Here is an 18,197-nt window from a genome sequence, read left to right as displayed (position 1 = left end):
GGAAACGAAATCAAAAAGTATGTTTTATTACGGTGCGGCTAATGCTTCTAGGTACAAGTAACTTTACGTAAGTTTTAAGATAAAGGGTCATTTTGTTTATTGAGTAAAGTTAAGCGAATATTCGAAGTCTAAACCTTGCCCTTTATCGCAATTCACAAATTTGATCATACGAAACCTACCGAACTAGGTAATCTAACCATGCACCTTTAGCTAACGAATGATCCACCCCGTAGTCAGCCAACTTTTTCCCTTAAATATTCCAATACCAATTATATAACTTATTATATAACAGCCGACCATTAGGAATCAAAACTAAACTTGCCCAGACTAATAAAGTCAATAAAGATTCAAAATACAATGGAATTAAAGGCCATTTTACAGGCTTCTTAACGACAAGAAGTTAATTTAAATCAGAAAATGATTAGTGATTACCTACTAAAATGTTTTCTCTCTTACATACGTGTTTGGATGGTTAAAGTTATATTAATTCACGCAACGACGCATTTATAATAAAAAGTTTTATCAAGAAATATTGAAAATGTCTAATTTTTGCGTTTTAGGTACTTACTTGCTTTTATAAACGTGGGTATTTCAGAGTAGGATGATAAAATCTAGTCAATAAGTGGATTTCTGCAAAATATCATTAATTTTAGCAATATGTGAAAAAAACTTTTGAATAAAACGATAATAAACCGATTTTTCGTTCCTTTTCTTATTTTTTTTAAATATTCGAATAATTATTCGAATATTCGAATATCTCGTCAGAAAAAGTCGAATATTCGAATACCTGAAAGTTTCGAATATTTGCAAGCCCTAACGGCCACACGCGAACTCTATTATTGTTGTTATGCGAACACTTAGTGCGAAGACTGTAATGAATGTTAGTTACAGGTTAAAAAGACCGCAAAACACATAGCGAACTAACCATCAGGGTAGGCACCGACCGTTTTACTTCTTAGTTAAGTACATGTTTATTTTTCTTACTAATAACAGTGCTCTTACTTCGTAACTCTGTAAAATAGCGCTTAATAAATGGTTTAATACAGTAAGGGTGCGTTTCGAGTAGCAGTAGTAAGTAACAGTGATGTCGACAATTGTCGCACCTGTCACCGTGGTGAAATAGGGGCCAGTACCTATCCATAATTATGTTCAGTTCATCCCATCCCATATCAAGCATATCCTAGCTAGACGTGTTATTTTAAAAATAAACTAAAAGGATAAAGTTCTCTAGGGTGCGTTTCGACCAGAGATGTGCGAGGATGCGTTGCGAGGAACGTGTTTTGAAGAACCAATAGAATCACTGCACGCTGAGCGAGGACAACAAATGAAGTAATTCTATTGGTTCTTAACGAACACATTACCCGCAACGCATCCTCGCACATCTCTGGTCGAAACGCACCCTAAAGAACTTTATTCTTTTAGTTCATTTTAAAAATGAATAGGATAAAGCTTGATATGGGATGGGATGAACATGAACTGAACATAATTATGGATACTGGCCACATGTTTTTCAATAAAATATCCAATACCATACAGTTATTTACAGTGTAAAGCCGTTAGAACAGTTGGTAATAATATTACTTGTAATAACAGGAAAACAGGAAACGGCTGAGTGATAAAATAATGACTGATTTTCACATACTTTATGGTAACTTTAATTGTAACTAAGTCTAACAAATCCTTTTAGCCCTGTTTCAAAACAAATTAAATGTCTAAAATGAAAACAGCATATGTAGGTATAATTATTTAAATGCCTGCAAAGGTATAAATTCTACACATTAGAGCCTCTACCATCAGTTTTAACATTGACATAACGCTCACGTCTACGTAATTTACTTTCTGTACATCTCGCTTGCACTATTGCTCGCATATGCGAGTACGAGCGAGATGCATAGAAAGTAAGTTACGTAAACGTGAGCGTTATGTCAATGTCAAAACTGGTGGTAGCCGTACAGGTCATGATTCAAGTTTATAATTTACCAGTTACACGTTATAAGCTTGTTTAAAATTTCCTAGCCCCCAGGGCCGCGGCCGTCAGCTGTGTCAAGAGCACGTGTGTTTCTGTGCACACTGCACGTGTTCAAGATATAACATGCACCGAACGCTGCCCCTATTTGTCGCTGTATTCTTTAGTAGCTGAATAAATAAATTAGGACCGTTTTGTTTTCTGACAATTCCATATTACTTCCGGGCAAGTATATGCTAGGCCAAGTTCGGAAATTATGATCTAAACCGTACAATTGAGAATAGCATGGGTCATGAAATTTAGAGACGCGGAGGATGGAACGAATCGTGAATGAAGGGAACCACAGAAAATGAAAATGTCGCTGATATTTTTTTATTGGCCTCTTCCTACGTTAAAGTTGAAATACGTATACCATAGTCCGTCTACCACATAGTTAAATCATTTATCGTTGATGGCTATGTCAGGCCTTTTAAGATTCTCTGTAGTTGAATAAATAAATTAGAACAGTTTTGTATCCGTTTTACCAACCACATGCTTCACTAAAGCATATTAATATGCCAGCTCTGTCCATTCGGAAGTCATCATGAAATCAAAACGTTATATTCGTGAATCACTTTCCGTCGATAAGTACATTGAAACATTTATGGTAGTATAAACATTTTAAGGCAAGGACCCTTCCTTCCAAGTTCGTTGCACCGTGATTGTTTTGCATTGTATCCAGACGACGACGACTGCATATTGATCGTACACTCTTCTATGTTCACTGTACAGAATGGCTGCATTTACCATCAGGTATCGTGTAATAGTCTAATTGGTCACTTAGAGGCAATTTGGTACAAAGGCGAGCTTTAATTCTTAACGTTAAGGGGATACGTGTGCGGTCGTTTTGTCCATAAAAAAACTCCGAAATCGAGGTTCCGTTATTCAATGGAAATTGAAACTATATGTAATAATTTGAGCTTTACAACGTCGTTCGGTTTTGCTGTCAATGATAAATTATTAATACATATTTTATTGATAAATTATAAGTACTCAGTTAGTTATTAGGGACGGTTAATAATATTATAAAAGAGACAAAAAAGTGTAAAGAGTTTAACTACAAAAAAATTAAAAAATCATTACCGATGCAAGCATTAATAAATTTAGAAAGTGTGGACAAAGAAATACCCGAGAACAAAATCTAAGTCAATTTTTTTGTATGTACGGTGGTGATTAATTTTATTATAGGTTCTATTTTGGAGGACAAAATTCGTAAATGGCACTTCAACTTGTAAGTTTCTGCACGGCCGGAACACAATTTCGCGAATCCCCTTAAATCGTCAATTTTCGTATTAGCCGCCAGTCACCTTGGCTCGTTAAGTGTTACATCACCTCCGATCACGGTGATTGCAGGCGAGTTACGAGGACTGCATACAATGGACGAGCTAAAGGCACAAAACCGTCAACGTCCGGGAAAGTGGTGGAAGCGATTTCAATCGGCCCGGTCTCTATCAATCACATTACGGCGCACGACTCGCCTCTCTCGTAAAAAATAAAAAGAACAATACTGCAATTTGGATCTGTTATGGGCAAAGCCTATTCAATCATCGTTTTCTAGCACAGATCCTAATAGACGCCGCACGCGTTGTATAAAAACCCTTAATTCGGCAACATACAAAATACTGAACGTATAGCCTTTGACTTACTTTTTGTATTTTTCCTAACCACTATTATTATGACTATTGAGCGCCAAGTAGGCTTGAACTCACTACCTTTCCCTTTTTTAAATCGAATTAATGGTAAGCGGGTCACTCTCAATAGTCTCAAATAGGGTCGTATATGTATAGCTTCACGTATTGTGAACTGTCATTGTTGGCTGTTGCCATATTGGGGTTTACTTCCAATAAACATCCACGGCCGTTGACCGATAAACACTATTTCCCGTTCCCGATTTTACATTAATGTATATGGTTGAATCTCAGAGAAAATTTATATTTAAACGTTTCTATATCAGGAGGGCGTCAGGACAATTCTGTATAATACCTACTCTGTAACACTCGAATGAATTGATTTAGACATGCTCGTATGTGCGTGATCTAATTCCCAAGTTCCTTACAAGAAAAGAGCAATTTATTACATCTTAACATCGAACAAAAACCAATCATAAATCTCTGTGATAAACTGCTGTTGCTGAAGTTGTTGTCGAACAAGCGAAGGTTTAGCCGAGTAAAGACTGAACGTTAAAGGTCGCCAGAGTAACCTATATCGCGGTGAGGCAAGTTTTCATAATATGCTACCGCAGCCGCGACGATTCGGCGCCGCTAAAATCTGACATTGTCACTTTACTGACTGTTCATCTAAGAACGGCTAGTGGATAGTCTATCTACAAGTCCTACAAAAACAAAGACAAATAGGTACATCCTATATTAAGCAAAAGGCAGCTTGAAACCATATACGTAGCTCAAGGTCTCGCAAGAGTAAAACCTATATCGCGGTGGGGCAAGTTTTCGCAATAAGCCGCGACGATCTGGCGCCGCTGGAGACTGCTTTTGTCAGCTGTTAATGGATAGTGTCAATCTGTAAGCTCTAAAGTAAACACAGGCAAATAGGCACAACGTCTTATAAAAGGATTTAGGTACACCGCTTGAAATACAAAACAGGTATGAATATCATAGATATACGTCCTAACACAAAGAAAATCTTTATTAGAGTTAAGCTTGACGTTCACCTCTTAAGCTTTATGTTTTGACAGTCTGCTACGGCAACATAGTAAATCCTCTAGGTACCTATAAACAAACACGTGACAGCTCTGGAGTTAAATGACTTGAAAACATCCTCAGACTATATTTTAAATTTTACGCAATTCTTAGCCTAAAGGCTCCGGTTTTGCCATTTCAGTCGTACATGATGTTGAATAGTAAACCATTTTTATATGTGATGTTTGATAAATCGCTACCACTGCTCTCATAAACATAAGCAAATTGGCAACTTCCGTTAACCAAGTCTAAATTTAATTGATGTGTCTGTAAACGGTTCGGATGCTGAAACTAAACACGCCGCGAGTTTACCGTACGCGGCGTTTACGACCAGCCTATTGCTAGACGATAAACATGTACGGGCACGGGACAGAAATACACGTCCACAAACAAACGGAACTGAAGACGATATTGTTACCAGGAGCTGCAGGAACAGTACCAGGAATATTCATGTAAGTCTCGGATGTACTTTGTAGTTTACAACGATAAAACGACTTCGACTTCAGAGTGAGTGACCGTTCCTTTTTTCTACGCAGAAGAACTGCCTCGAAATTTCTAGAATTTTTTGTCTAAAATCTTGCCAACCTCTTGCTGATCCTTTCCACAATACCTACCTACCATAGTCATTGTCATCCGGTGCCAACTCTTGAGAATTTAATGACGCACTTTTATCTCGGCGAACCAGAAAGTGACACCATTTAGTCAAATTCAGGCGTTACTTAACGCTGACAAACCTTTATTTGGACAAACAGCAACACTCCTAACTGTACATCGGTCGACCTTATTACAAAAGGCATAAGGTCCACCGATATACAATTAACAGTGTGGGCGATGGGACAACAAAATGAAAGTGCAAAAATGACAAGACAAAACTCCCGAACTAGGATAAGACAGATATATAACCAGGATAACACAAGAACCTATCTTTTAAATTAACTTCGTAACTTTTTTTAAAGTTATTGTAAATATTAAAGACCAATATGACGAGAGCAATAAAAAATCTTTAGTAAAGAGTCTTTTATAAGTTCTTTAGTAGAGTTTATCGTTTGTTCAATTACCAGCAATACCGCAGCAGCTTGCGCTATTAAAATGCATCGTTGCCTCCGCCTGGGAGGTCGCTAGGCAAAAGCGGGTCCAATACATTTTATATTGGCAACAATCCAGTAGCTAAGTGCGAATGTGAAACAGACCGCTTTAATATAGGTTATCTAATAGCTTACAACACAAACTGAATAAGTTATTACTTTCCAATTAAAACGAACCTCTTTTTTTAAATAAAGTTTCGAAAGTTTACATAAAACATAGCTTTTTGTTAGGAACAGTGACAATCACATAAAATATGCATGTCTTAATAAATTATCATAAAAATAACGGTTACTCGAAAGTATACGCACGCGGTAAATCATAGGGCAATGGGTCGCGCGGAGGAGTGGCGTGGTTTGGAATAGAATAGCAACTTTACCTAAACCGTAACGTACCGGCGTGTCCCAGTTATTTTTTATACGATTGACCCCACTCACTCTAGCTAAAAAGCCCAATGTCTATCATCAGCGGAACATAGAGAAATACGAGAACAATAAGGAGATTAAAAGGAAACCAGATGAGTAACCATTTTATTCTTTTATTCACGGCGAAAAAGAAAAATTGGATCCAATTCATTTTCTTGGCTAAGCGTAAAAGATCTCCTGAAAAATGAGGGGAATTAACAGGATGAGCCTCGGTATCCCCTCAAAGACGACAACCTCTTTTGCAAACAACAACCTTTTCAAGAAAAATAGGCCGAGGCGAACCGTGTGAAAAACGTTCAGAAAAATAACTCGTGACTGAGGAAGATGTGACGGAAATGTAGGTTAAGTTTGCTGCAAATCTCTTGGAAGCAGCATTAATCCGGTTCGATGCCATTTAGTCATAGCGTAAAGCGTAGGTTGCAAACCAGATAAGAATAAAAAAGTTGAACTTGCGTCATTGTGATGCAGTCATCGGTCAAAATAAAGTACCAGTTTCATGCACAATGGGATTATTCTGGATTATAATAAAAATTAAGTCGATGTTACCCGATAATAGTAGACGAGAATGAGTTTACTATTTATAAAAAAAAAAATATTTAGGGTAGGTAGTTTTAACATCTGATGGTGATGCTGATGATGTTATCGATGCCGACTATCATGAGAGAGGTTACCATCAAATTCCATGGATTTCCATAACAAACAACGGTAATCACGAAGGAAAAAATAATGACAGAAGTCTTTTAACACAAAACGTTGCTCAGTACCGATACTTTCTCTTTTATGAATCAGAAATGGATATAATTAATTGCTCATTTATCTTATTGTGTTAATTATTTAAATCCTGTTCTGAAATTCCTATGGCTCGCAGTGCAAGGTCGTCGCTCTAAAAACGATCTAACGGGTTCGACGCCCGTGCTGTCTGCATCTCCGGCTACTTAATAACCAACTATCATCTTTATCAGATGAATAAAAGGCAGATGCATTTGGAATATTCGTATTAATAATTTAAATTAATGAGTTCTGCTTATGAAGGGCAATATCACTATTGATCTTTAAAGAGCATTATTTGAAACATTTATTCAAGTCGGAATGTTTTTAGTTAGTTGTTTAAGAGACACCTTAGGTCAAATCTTGCGAGAAAGATTTGAAATTTTTAAAATATCTCTGTATTATATGTCTGATTTAGCTCGAATTTAACATTAGGTATTTTAAATTCGAGCAATGCAACTTCGGTAATAATACAATATTTCGGTTATGGACGATTCAGGCTAGTTAGATGATGGATGATGGTAACTAAGGTGGCCATAGGAACAGAATTTTGTAGGTAAAATTAAACAACGCAACATCATTGAAAGTTGTCTGGTCAGAATCGTTTTGATGAGCAGTAGATGACTCTCCTAAGAAAAGTACAATCGGCGTTAAAAGCTTGTGTAGAAAATGATATAACAGTCTTAAACTTAACTAAATATATCATAACCTAAGGATCGCGTGGAATACAACACTGCTTCTGAAAGACACGAATAACAGCAGCATAATATTAAAAGCCTTAGTATTCCACGAAATAAAACGGCACTTTATATTCTCGCACAGCACTTGCGAATAATAAAGGAGTCTTATAAAAACGCGGCGCAAAGAATGTGGTTAAATACTCCAGTACGTAAAGGTTGTGAATGACAAGTTCACGCTACAATGATAATAGGACCAGCGAAGACCTGGGCAAGGCGAGTGATCATGCTAGGCCGTAATGTGGGTAATTTAGTCGTAAACGCGACGCTTATGTGGTCAGCGATCATCCGCATTAAGCGTAGCGCAGGCGTTTCTACGATAGCTTCCTAGGTACGACAATAATGTTGAAATAAGTATTTGACATAGTTTTCATTTTCGATACAATTTTTTATTGTCGACTACTCTTCTTTAGACGTCATGTATTACCTACTTATCGAGACAATTTTAACTCAATAAGGTTGTGCTGGTTTCAACAAAGTTCCTATGGCATGACCGTAATGGTAGTCGGAGTCGGTATCTATCATCAGACCAACATAATGGTACCGTAACACTACATTGGCTTGGCACCGAAGTTACATAAGTAAAGTTTTCAACTTAATGAGACGTGGCGTGGGGAACTAGTTCAAATCTTGAGTGCAAACAAATAAACATTGTAAGTTGTAAAAAGCTATTTATTGAGAAAAAAGTTAAAATACATATATTTAAAATTAATGAACATATATTTTTAGAATTCCTCTATTAAACGTTACGTGACAAACATCTAACAGGGATATACTCGCACTTGTCGAAACCGGAGCTATTTTTGCGGTTTCAGTTTTTTGTGGCGAATATATTATTCGGTTCAGTCAGATGCCCAAATTATCATAGTACCTACCTACCTAATAGTATTATAACCAAATCAGAAGTGTAGAAGGTTTTAGAGGTCTCGCTCTTAATAATACGGTGTCTTGGTAGCGATTCTTATTTAAATACTAGCGACCCGCCCCGGCTTTGCCCGGGTTAGCAAATTATACACCTAAACCTTTCTTAAGAAACACTCTATTGATATGTGAAAACCGCATGAAAATCCGTTCAGTAGTTTTTGAGTTTATCGCGAACAAACACACAAACAGACAGACGCGGCGGGGGCCTTTGTTTTATAAGGTGCAGTGATCTGATTGTATTTATCTTTTATATTTTATTTAGCTATTAATGTACCGCAATAAAATTGACAGCCATATACATTGAATATCAAGCCCGGAACGTAAATCAGAAATCTGGTTCTACATCAGGACAAAACCCTCACTTTCAAACCGGTCTAGAGTCTAGACTTGGATCTAGAGATCTTTGCTTGCATTTATAGTAAACATTAGACGTGATGCTTGTATAAATACCACGCTAGAGATCAAAAACATTAAATATCCCAGTTGAAAATATACAGCTAAACCTTCTTAAATATTAAAGAAAAAAAAACAATATTTATGTTCTTAACAAAAACATAATAAACTTACCATATTGATGACAAAGCACAATTAGATAGTAGTTTTGCTTTATAAGTCCAAAACAAATTCAATTAGCCCTTTAAGATAAAGGCAATAGACAGATATTGGTCTGTTAGGTAATAGTTTAGTAAGAGCACTAGAAGACTAGTAGGTAAACAACAGGTAGAGGCGATACAGCCATACAGCACGCGCGACCGGCGCTTACGCGGGGGTGGTCGAGACTGAAGCCAAACCACATTTAGCCAACTGAAAGCGACTCAACGCAGGCTCTGTTGATGTTGATGTCGTACTCGAATATATGTATAATAAATACCTAATTACCAAACAAAAACAAAACACTATCAGCTCGATCTGATCTGGACAAAATTTCATCCAATAACAAATATCGAAAAACTAGAGAAAAATTGCTGAGAACCTATTTAATATTTGGAACATTCCGTGGATTTTTAATCGACATACTTAATCAAATAATCACTTAATCTTAGTCCCGCCCGACTATAAATAGGAAGTTTAAATAAAGTAACTCAAGCCAACCAACATGGCAAAGCTTTGGGTTCCAAACAACCTTGAAAAAAATACATGATTTCCTTTTTTTGTCAGTGTCGATAAGCAAATTAATTAATCTACGAATTAGGTACAAGGAAATCATATGTCAAAACAAATCCACACTGATATCACGTAGCTGTGGTCTGGCTAATTTTAACTTGACGTTTGACGAGCCGTATCGAGATTGCTCGATTTGGGGCGGGACAAATGTGAACCATTTATTTTAAGTTATCTTCAAATAAGTTTGGCGTTTCTAGAATAAAAATACTTTCCACTGTATTTCAAAAAGATAATAAGATTTTGGCAAAAAATCCATTTTTGGTACAAGCTTTTATCGTTGACTGTACTTTTCTTTCGACAGACAACTAATTTAGGGTTGCCATACGTCCCGGTACGCCGGGACATGTCCCGGTTTGAAGCACGGTGTCCCGGCGTCCCGGCCGATAAGAAAATTGTCCCGGTTTAAAAATCATAGTTATTTAGTAGGGGGCTGGACTTGGTAAATAATAATATACCTACATTTCTACGTTTCATATGGCCAAAAATAAAAAAAATGTTTTATGGTACCTACTTTTACCTAATGTCCAATATCAGTTTCTCAGACACACAATAATTAGATGATTATGTAAATTATGTTATTTTATAGCTTTTAAAGTCTGTAATGTAGAGCTCGTATTTCAGGCTCCCAAGGGCCTAAAACCTCATCCTCATCAATGGAACTTCGGCCCTCCGAGTAACTCTTGTACATATGACACATATTATTGTCGAGTAACACTAGCGTTGCTTTCTTACAGATCGACCTTCGGCGTCGCTTAATTTTTAACAAATATAAAAATTTGATTTGAGAATCTTGGCCTTTTGCCTCGCCTGAAAGCTCACCGCGCTGGTTATAAACTAGTACGCTTCGGGCTTATTAAGTAATGTGGAGATTTCTGAGCTCGACCTTCAGCCTCACATTTTACCTACATTTTTGGTTTGTCTTCCAAATCTCCTCTTCTTCAGCTTAGCCTTTGACCTCGCTGCGCCAAGCTCGGCCTGCGGTTTCGCTTTTTAATACAATGGACATTGGTTGGCGTCTATGCTCTAGCTGAGCTTATCCTGAAGCACGGCTTCGACCTCGCATGAAAGCTAGCCTCACTGGGGAACTTCGTATTTTTAGGCCCGGCCCGGCCTTTTTAACATGGTTTTTACAATTTTGTCAAAAAAATTTCGCGCTCGCTGCGCTCGCGTTTTTTGCTGGTTGACCCTGAATCCCCTGAATCTACATGGTAGCTTGACTGGTCAATGAATAATCATTTAAACACATGGAAAAATTATCTCCGAAACTACTGTGCTAAAATTTCAAAAAAAAAACCACAAAATAGTTCTTTACCTATCTATAGGAAAACCTATTAGAAATGTGCAGTCAAGCGTGAGTCGGACTTAATTATAGACATTTCACTCACGTTTCACATGAAAAAATACATTGTTACAAATTGTGTAACCCTTTAAACGCGACGCAAGTCCGACTCGCACTTGGCCGGTTTTCTTTAAATGTCCCGGTCTGAGTCCCCACACTTATGGCAACCCTAAACTAATTACTCATCGAGGCAAATCTAAAAACCCCAAACCCAATGAGGTTACGTTGTTTCATCACAGAGTTCCTATGGCCACCTCCTGTCTCCATCATCAGATCAGCTCGATGGTACCATAATATTGCATTGTCATCCGATTTATACATGCATGCAAAATGTCAGCTCAATCGGAAACCGGGAAGTGGATCAAGTTTAACTTGCAAGATTTGATTACAGACCGACAGACAGACAGACAACGGGACAGGTGAAACTAAATAAAAGCTTGTAAAAATAAGAGTTATTTCTTCTTATGTGTGTTTTGCTTCATATCGACATTTCAAAAGCCAGCATCCACTCAAAATAAAATAGTTTATTTTGATCGGGGCAAGCATTTCCCTAGCCCCCATATTTCTCTTACCTCATCTAATCCTATGGCCTATATTAATAAGAACCAGGCAATCGTTGCAAATATCACATGTTGCAGTTTCATACCTGCATCATATAAATCGACCAGTAAACTCCCTAGGTATTAAATAGTGTGACGAAGAAGTTTAGGCTCAGGATTTACTCGTCACTTTAATATTTCGGGATTACTCTTGTCGTTTTCAGGCGCCACGCCATCCGCATGACCCAGATCCGAGGTCTGCGGCGGAGCCTGCGTACCTACAGAGTACAAAGATATATATACAGTTCTCGCTCCTATTGCAATGGAATAAGGTACAAAAGTACTTGTACTCGTTCGCCGCTTCGAGAGGTCAGCTTGTTTTACACGCACTATGCAGCCGTGACACGAAAACGAGAAACAATTTATAGTGTATCAGTATCGAGTTTACACTCACGCAGAGCAGCACCTATGAATCAAAATCTACCATTAAAGTCACAACACGCAACCGGTTCATACGAAAAACTTTCTCGACAAAGACAATGGAAAAAGTAAAAATGGAATATTGTCGATAACTGAATTCCCATACGATATTAATTCCGCGTAAACGCAAAAAATCAGTTACATGTGCATGTAATAGATGACACAGTTGATTATTCTCACGTTGTACAAGGAAACAATTATAGATACATTGGCTCAGTCTATTGTGCAGGTGAAAGTTCATAGTTGATAATTCTCAGGTTTTTGCAAAATCTGCGTTTATCGATTTCGTGCAACTATGTGTGTTGTAATTAGGTGTGTCGGCTGTCACTTGTTATGTGCAAATGAGCTTGTTTGGAAGCTAAAATTGCTAAAAACCAGTTTCACTGCAATGAGTGCATACAGAATGTTAATCTGGGTGCAAAAACAACGAAAAACACTCCCACCCGCGACGGTATTTGCGGGGTCGTTGGGTTATTTTTAAAATCATTAGCTTTACGACGGCTATTACTTTAATAGGTCGTGTCTTCATTGCGCCACGAGCAAATTAAGCACGATTAATTGTGTGGAAACTGCATGTCATAGATTAGTTTAAATGATTCTGCCATACTTTCTCTAGAGAGTGATTGAATTAAGGCTTCATTCTCCAGTGTGCATTTGTGGTATTGAAATGGCGTCGAAAACCTATTGAATGTGCCCAGTTCTTGCTGTGTAGAGTGTACGCGCAACCAAATGAGCGCGTGCATGATTCACTTAAATTCATATTGAATTTGTATTAAAGTGATGTACATTTTTCGTTTCTTAATAGGGCCACTGGATGCGCGAACTCGTTGATAGTAGGGCGATTATCATGAGCGGATATACCGCCCGCCGTCAGCGCGTGCGCATCCTCCCTCCATTAAGGAAATGCATTTCAGACAGTAACGAACGCCTCGCGTTTAGCTCGGGCCTGACTCACGATTGTTTATTTTCTAGTTGATATATCGAATACTGTATGTCCCAGTATAAATCACACCGAACACCGAATAGGTATGCCGCGGAGATGTTTCGAGATATATTTGTTCACATTTACTGCCTATTACCAACTATTACTAACACCTATTGTCTGATATAATTTTACTATTTTAGACGCGCATTAGTAGTAAGCAGACAAATTAATGAATAGTAACTTTCAATGCCGATAGCAATTGTGTTAGAGGTTATTGTGATTTAACTATTATAAGCCTACTAAATACGAGTACCTATAAACTATGAACTTTATCGTATCTTATGATTAATCAAGAGATAAGGCTTTAATAAACCTACACGGCGAGCCTTGTAGAAAGTTCCGTACTCAACTTTACAAGCTTTTGGCCGTCGCCGTCTGGCTTGTCCATAGTATAGTTATTACGTGAAAATGTAAGCGAATGTGATTTTCGTTTAATAATCGGTGCTTTACACATAACAAACAGGATCCTGACTACTTTCTACAGTAAATTGGTATCATAAACCCGACTAAAAGCTTATTGAAATATCCGTAAATATAAAAACCGCAATATAAAATGCATACAAGTGTGAATATTTGGTATTTTATGCCCTAATAATACCTAAGTTTACTAACCTGTACAGTGTACACTATACAAGCTTTTAATCCCCTGACAGCTATAACATTATAAACACATTAAAGCAATTATAACAAAAGATTGAATGCGTTTTAATAACTATATACGTATACCAGCAAAACTCAAATGTATTTTTTATTGGTTTCTACCCTATAAGTTCTACATTGTAATGGAAAAAAAACTTTAGTGCCTTTTTCATTCACTTCAAAATTTCATATATGTAGGTGTCTATAGCATCAAATCCATGCAGACAGCACGACACGTCACTTTTACATAGATCAGGATGATTCTTAAGTTTATGAGCTGTGGAATATTTAGTCCTTTAGTAGTAGCATAGGTGTTCCAGGAACCGACGAAAGATTCCATGTGCATGTGCACAAAGGACGGCCGCTAATTTTAGCGTCGCCTAACTCCGCGTTCCGCGCATAGCCGCCGCTCCAACGACGCGCTGTCGCGTCGCACAACATTAACAACAAACTATTTCCATCTTCGCGGGTTTGTAGAGGTAGGCCACGGCGGAATTTTATTTTACTTATAGATATTTGGAGCAGTTCAGCTGAAAATGTGCTTCAACTTTACATATTTTGTTTAAATATTATGCTTCTGACTGCTTCCGTCTGCGTGGAATGAGGACAAAAACTTTCCTATGTCCTGCCCAAAGACTCTCTCAGCGATTTGTACGTGAAGAGATAACAGACAGGCAGACTACTTTCAAAGCGGATTCTAGAAGATCGCAACTAATGGTGTAATTAAATTACACCAATTATGACGTTGCCAGGCAACCGATATTGTTTGCACGCGGCAAACGAACCAATGTGATTGTGCCAAAAGTAACACAGTGCGGTTAATAACTAATAACAAAGGGTGTTATTAACACCTAAACACTACGAGAATATGTAACAACCATTAAATTTAATTATAGCCGTATGCTTGTTGAGCAGCAATCAGCATACTATAAGAAAGATTCAGATAGAATATTTAATGAGCACAGATGGCAGAATCTTTAACCAATTGCTAAAGAAAAGCAGTCCATTACTTAAGAATCGAGAGCCATTGCGTACCATTAAGAAGTTTAAGTATTGACGGATTGTTTTATCTGCGTGTAAAGCTAAACAGATACTGTTTCTATTTGGGTGTATGTAATTATCTACTGCTATAAAGACTTCCTTGTACGGCGTATGTTTTAACATTTAGGTAAGAGAGAACATGTTAAAAATAGTACATTATTGTCGAGGCTCGGAAGTAGCTACTTGCAGGCTGAGGATTCGTTTTAAACGGACGACCTTGGGAGTCCGTTTAATTGAATCCGAAGCCAGCAAGTAGCCTTCCAGCCGAGTCATATATAGTGCTTTTCTCAAAAATGGTGCAAGAAATATAAATATCATAGAAATATTTTACAAAAGCAACTTTCTTACGTATATATTTTCACAGAAAAAAGTAGAAACAATTGAAAAATTAGCTTTGCCGCCTTTTTATTTTTTTAATAAAAAAATAGAAGTGTATTTTTCTGCCGAAAATACGCCAACCTATTTGAGACAGCTAAATAGTCGCGGTACTAATCATCTGTTTGGCTGTTTAATGGGCCTGTGCCTTCATTTGATATGGCCATTTCAACTTTTAAAAAGTTTGGAACTCGACAAATAATGGAATTTGTATGCAACATTGCAGTCCCAAAATCGAGACTGCAATGTTTTTAACTTTTTAATTTTTGACTGACCATAAACTACGCGCTTCGCAACCTATTTTTTAAACGGCAAAGTCGACTTTGCCGTCCATTTTTGAGAAAAATATGTTTATACGTGCAGTAGAAACGCTAGACAGGTCTTAAAAATGCTCGTCAAGCCAGAATTAAATAACAATACTTGATTGAAACTACCGTTTCTTGGCCAATTTGCGAAACGAAACTTAAATGCTAACTACGACAAGGTTATCAAGACGTTTTGAATTAAATCTCGCGGTCTGCAACCTCACGTTCTTTGTACTGTAGTCACGGAGATATAATACTCCTTTTAATCGAGCGAGCGAAGCGAAGTTCTTACATTCGACTTGGATCACGCGGCTGGCTAGCGGCACGTCCCGGCATTTCGATGTTTTTAAGCTGAACTGTCAGAAGATAGTTTGATACTCAAGAACTTAAGTAAAGTTCTAATTTAAATGAAATTGGGTAAACGTGTAGTTGAGGGCATTATATTTTAGTGATTAAATTATGAGCAGGCTCGATTAAGGGATTATTGAGGTAGAAAAGCTTAGAAGGCCAAAAAGCTGTGTGTGAGAGGCCTAGTCTATTCTGGTCATTTCATTTGCAAAAAACATGGTCGAATTTAGTATCAAATGAAAGTGCTCGGTTTGCACTTTTATAATATAGTTTTTAAATTTACCTTTTTGAAATAATTTGCAAGATAAAAATAAAATAATATAAACATAATATAGGTATTTGACAGGAAATATTTCGGCTTAGCACAGATACAGTTTATTTTAATCTCTATGATTTCTATGATGACTTAAATCTAGGGGAGGGACAGTCGTATATAAAGCACTTTATTCGAAAAAATAGCGACATCTATATTACTTAACGCTAAACTTTTTTTTAATATGGCTTCACTTAATTCGTCAGAACGTCTTAAGAGCCCTTCAACGTGCACACTAGCGCCACAGCTAAATAATCGTGATTATTTAAATTTAACGAAAGATATTGAAAAAAGGGGGCCGCTACGTACTGTATTGTGTATTTAAGTACCTTTTGAATACCTCAGACTACTTTTTATGTTGCTGGATTCGTCAATCTATGCGTCCAAGGTTAAAACGGCCGTTTTTGTTTTGAGTTCCTAGATCGACGAAACCAGCAACACAAAAACTAGTTTGATGTATTCAAAAGGTACTTAAATACACAATACAGTACGTAGCGGCCCCCTTTTTTCAATATATTTCGTTAAATTTAAATAACCACGATTATTTAGCTGTGGCGCTAGTGTGCACGTTGAAGGGCTCTTAAAAGTCGTGTATCTAAGGCATGGATCAAACAAAAAAACATCTGTTAGAACAGATTATTTATGGACATCGTTGCCATGGAGGCGATTGTCATAAAAAACAACTTTGTCAAATTTATGCCGGTCCCCCCTGATATTGACGTTGATATTTCTGGTTAAGAATTACAGATGGCACTTCAAAATGGATGCAAAGTTCCACGAGAGGGCTCTCTTTGTCCTATATATTATACATACTACTCTTTGCTTAAATCTATCAGTCACGGGCTCCACAGACCTTGCAATAAATCCAGGCGATTTTTGATCCATTGCAGCCTATAGTGCGACATGAAATAGTAGAAATTGAATAAATGGAACTCAAAAATGTCCATACTAAATTGTTGCCATGTGTAAGCATTTTACGTCAAAAATGTGACAGTTACGTAGAAAGTGGTGCTCTCATTTATTATCTACTATTTTATGACGCACTATACGATACCTAAGTAGGTGCAATAAAGTCAATCGCTCTATAATAATTTTTGGTTAACTGCGAGTTCTCAGTTCGGGGCGAACTACTAGTTATGTTAGTTAGATGTCTATGTCCATAGCATAAGAGCGATGAATTCAGCAGGACGCAACGACATTGGTCAATTGGTCGGAAATGTTACTTACCTCTGCACTCTTTTGTGTCGATAAATGTGGTGACACTTCGTCTCTATATAGTCACTGGGCAAGGACTAAATATGTATGTACCTATCTAATGTATCTATCAAATCAACATACTAAGTAAACAAAAGTATTGCTAGGGCTGCGATCTTTTGTATTTCCCCGACTGGGCTTCCCCATTTGACGATATTAATAAACTGTTTACTCGCTCGTAATGTATAATCAATAAAAGACTATTCACGCAATTCGTTCACGACGGATGATATTATCATTACCCCAAATGTTGACCTTGAACTGTATTCGACTTTGTTTTAACCCTGCACGCAAAAAAGGGTTTAATACATTTGACGTGTCTATCTGTTTGTGAACTCATCAGTCATCACTAATCGTGTTAGGATTTAATCATTAATGCAATTGTTCCATTCCGATGAATACGATACAGATATATGTGTTGTCGTTTGGTTGTCTTCATGCAGGAAACCGGACTAATCCCAATAAGGCCTAGTTTCCCCTCTGGGTTGGAAGATCAGAAGACATTGACAGTCGCTTTCGTAAAAACTAGTGCCTACGTCAGTTCTTGGGATTAGTTGTCAAGCGGACCCCAGGCTCCCATGAGCCGTGGCAAAATGCCGGGATAACTCGATGAAGAAGAAGAAAACAGATATATGATGTGTATACATCGGTAACTCGTGGCATTTAGGTAGCACTTAAAAGATTAGTTTAATTAATTTCCGTTTTTTAGTGTTTTTTTTTTCTCGACTCGTATAGGAAGAACATTGTCACATCACTAGTCTGTGCCTGCTACCTAAA

The 18,197-nt window shown here is 37.4% G+C and overlaps 1 protein-coding gene across 2 annotated transcripts in view; it reads right to left on the bottom strand.

Moving 5' to 3' along the window:
- The window catches only part of LOC134792937 (plectin-like), a 55,769-nt gene that overhangs the window by 31,462 nt on the left and 6,110 nt on the right, over positions 1-18,197 (bottom strand). Inside the window, exon 1 of one of the 2 annotated variants that reach the window (XM_063764409.1) lies at positions 9,206-9,417. The exons of the other annotated variant lie outside the window; for it this stretch is intronic. The gene's annotated coding sequence lies outside the window, so the exon portion shown is untranslated. Of the gene's footprint in view, positions 1-9,205; positions 9,418-18,197 lie in introns of those variants that run through there. 2 annotated transcript variants of the gene reach the window in all.

Source organism: Cydia splendana, chromosome 8 (genome assembly GCF_910591565.1).
Source record: "Cydia splendana chromosome 8, ilCydSple1.2, whole genome shotgun sequence".
Lineage (NCBI taxonomy): Eukaryota > Metazoa > Arthropoda > Insecta > Lepidoptera > Tortricidae > Cydia > Cydia splendana.
This window is presented reverse-complemented; position numbering and strand designations above follow the sequence as displayed.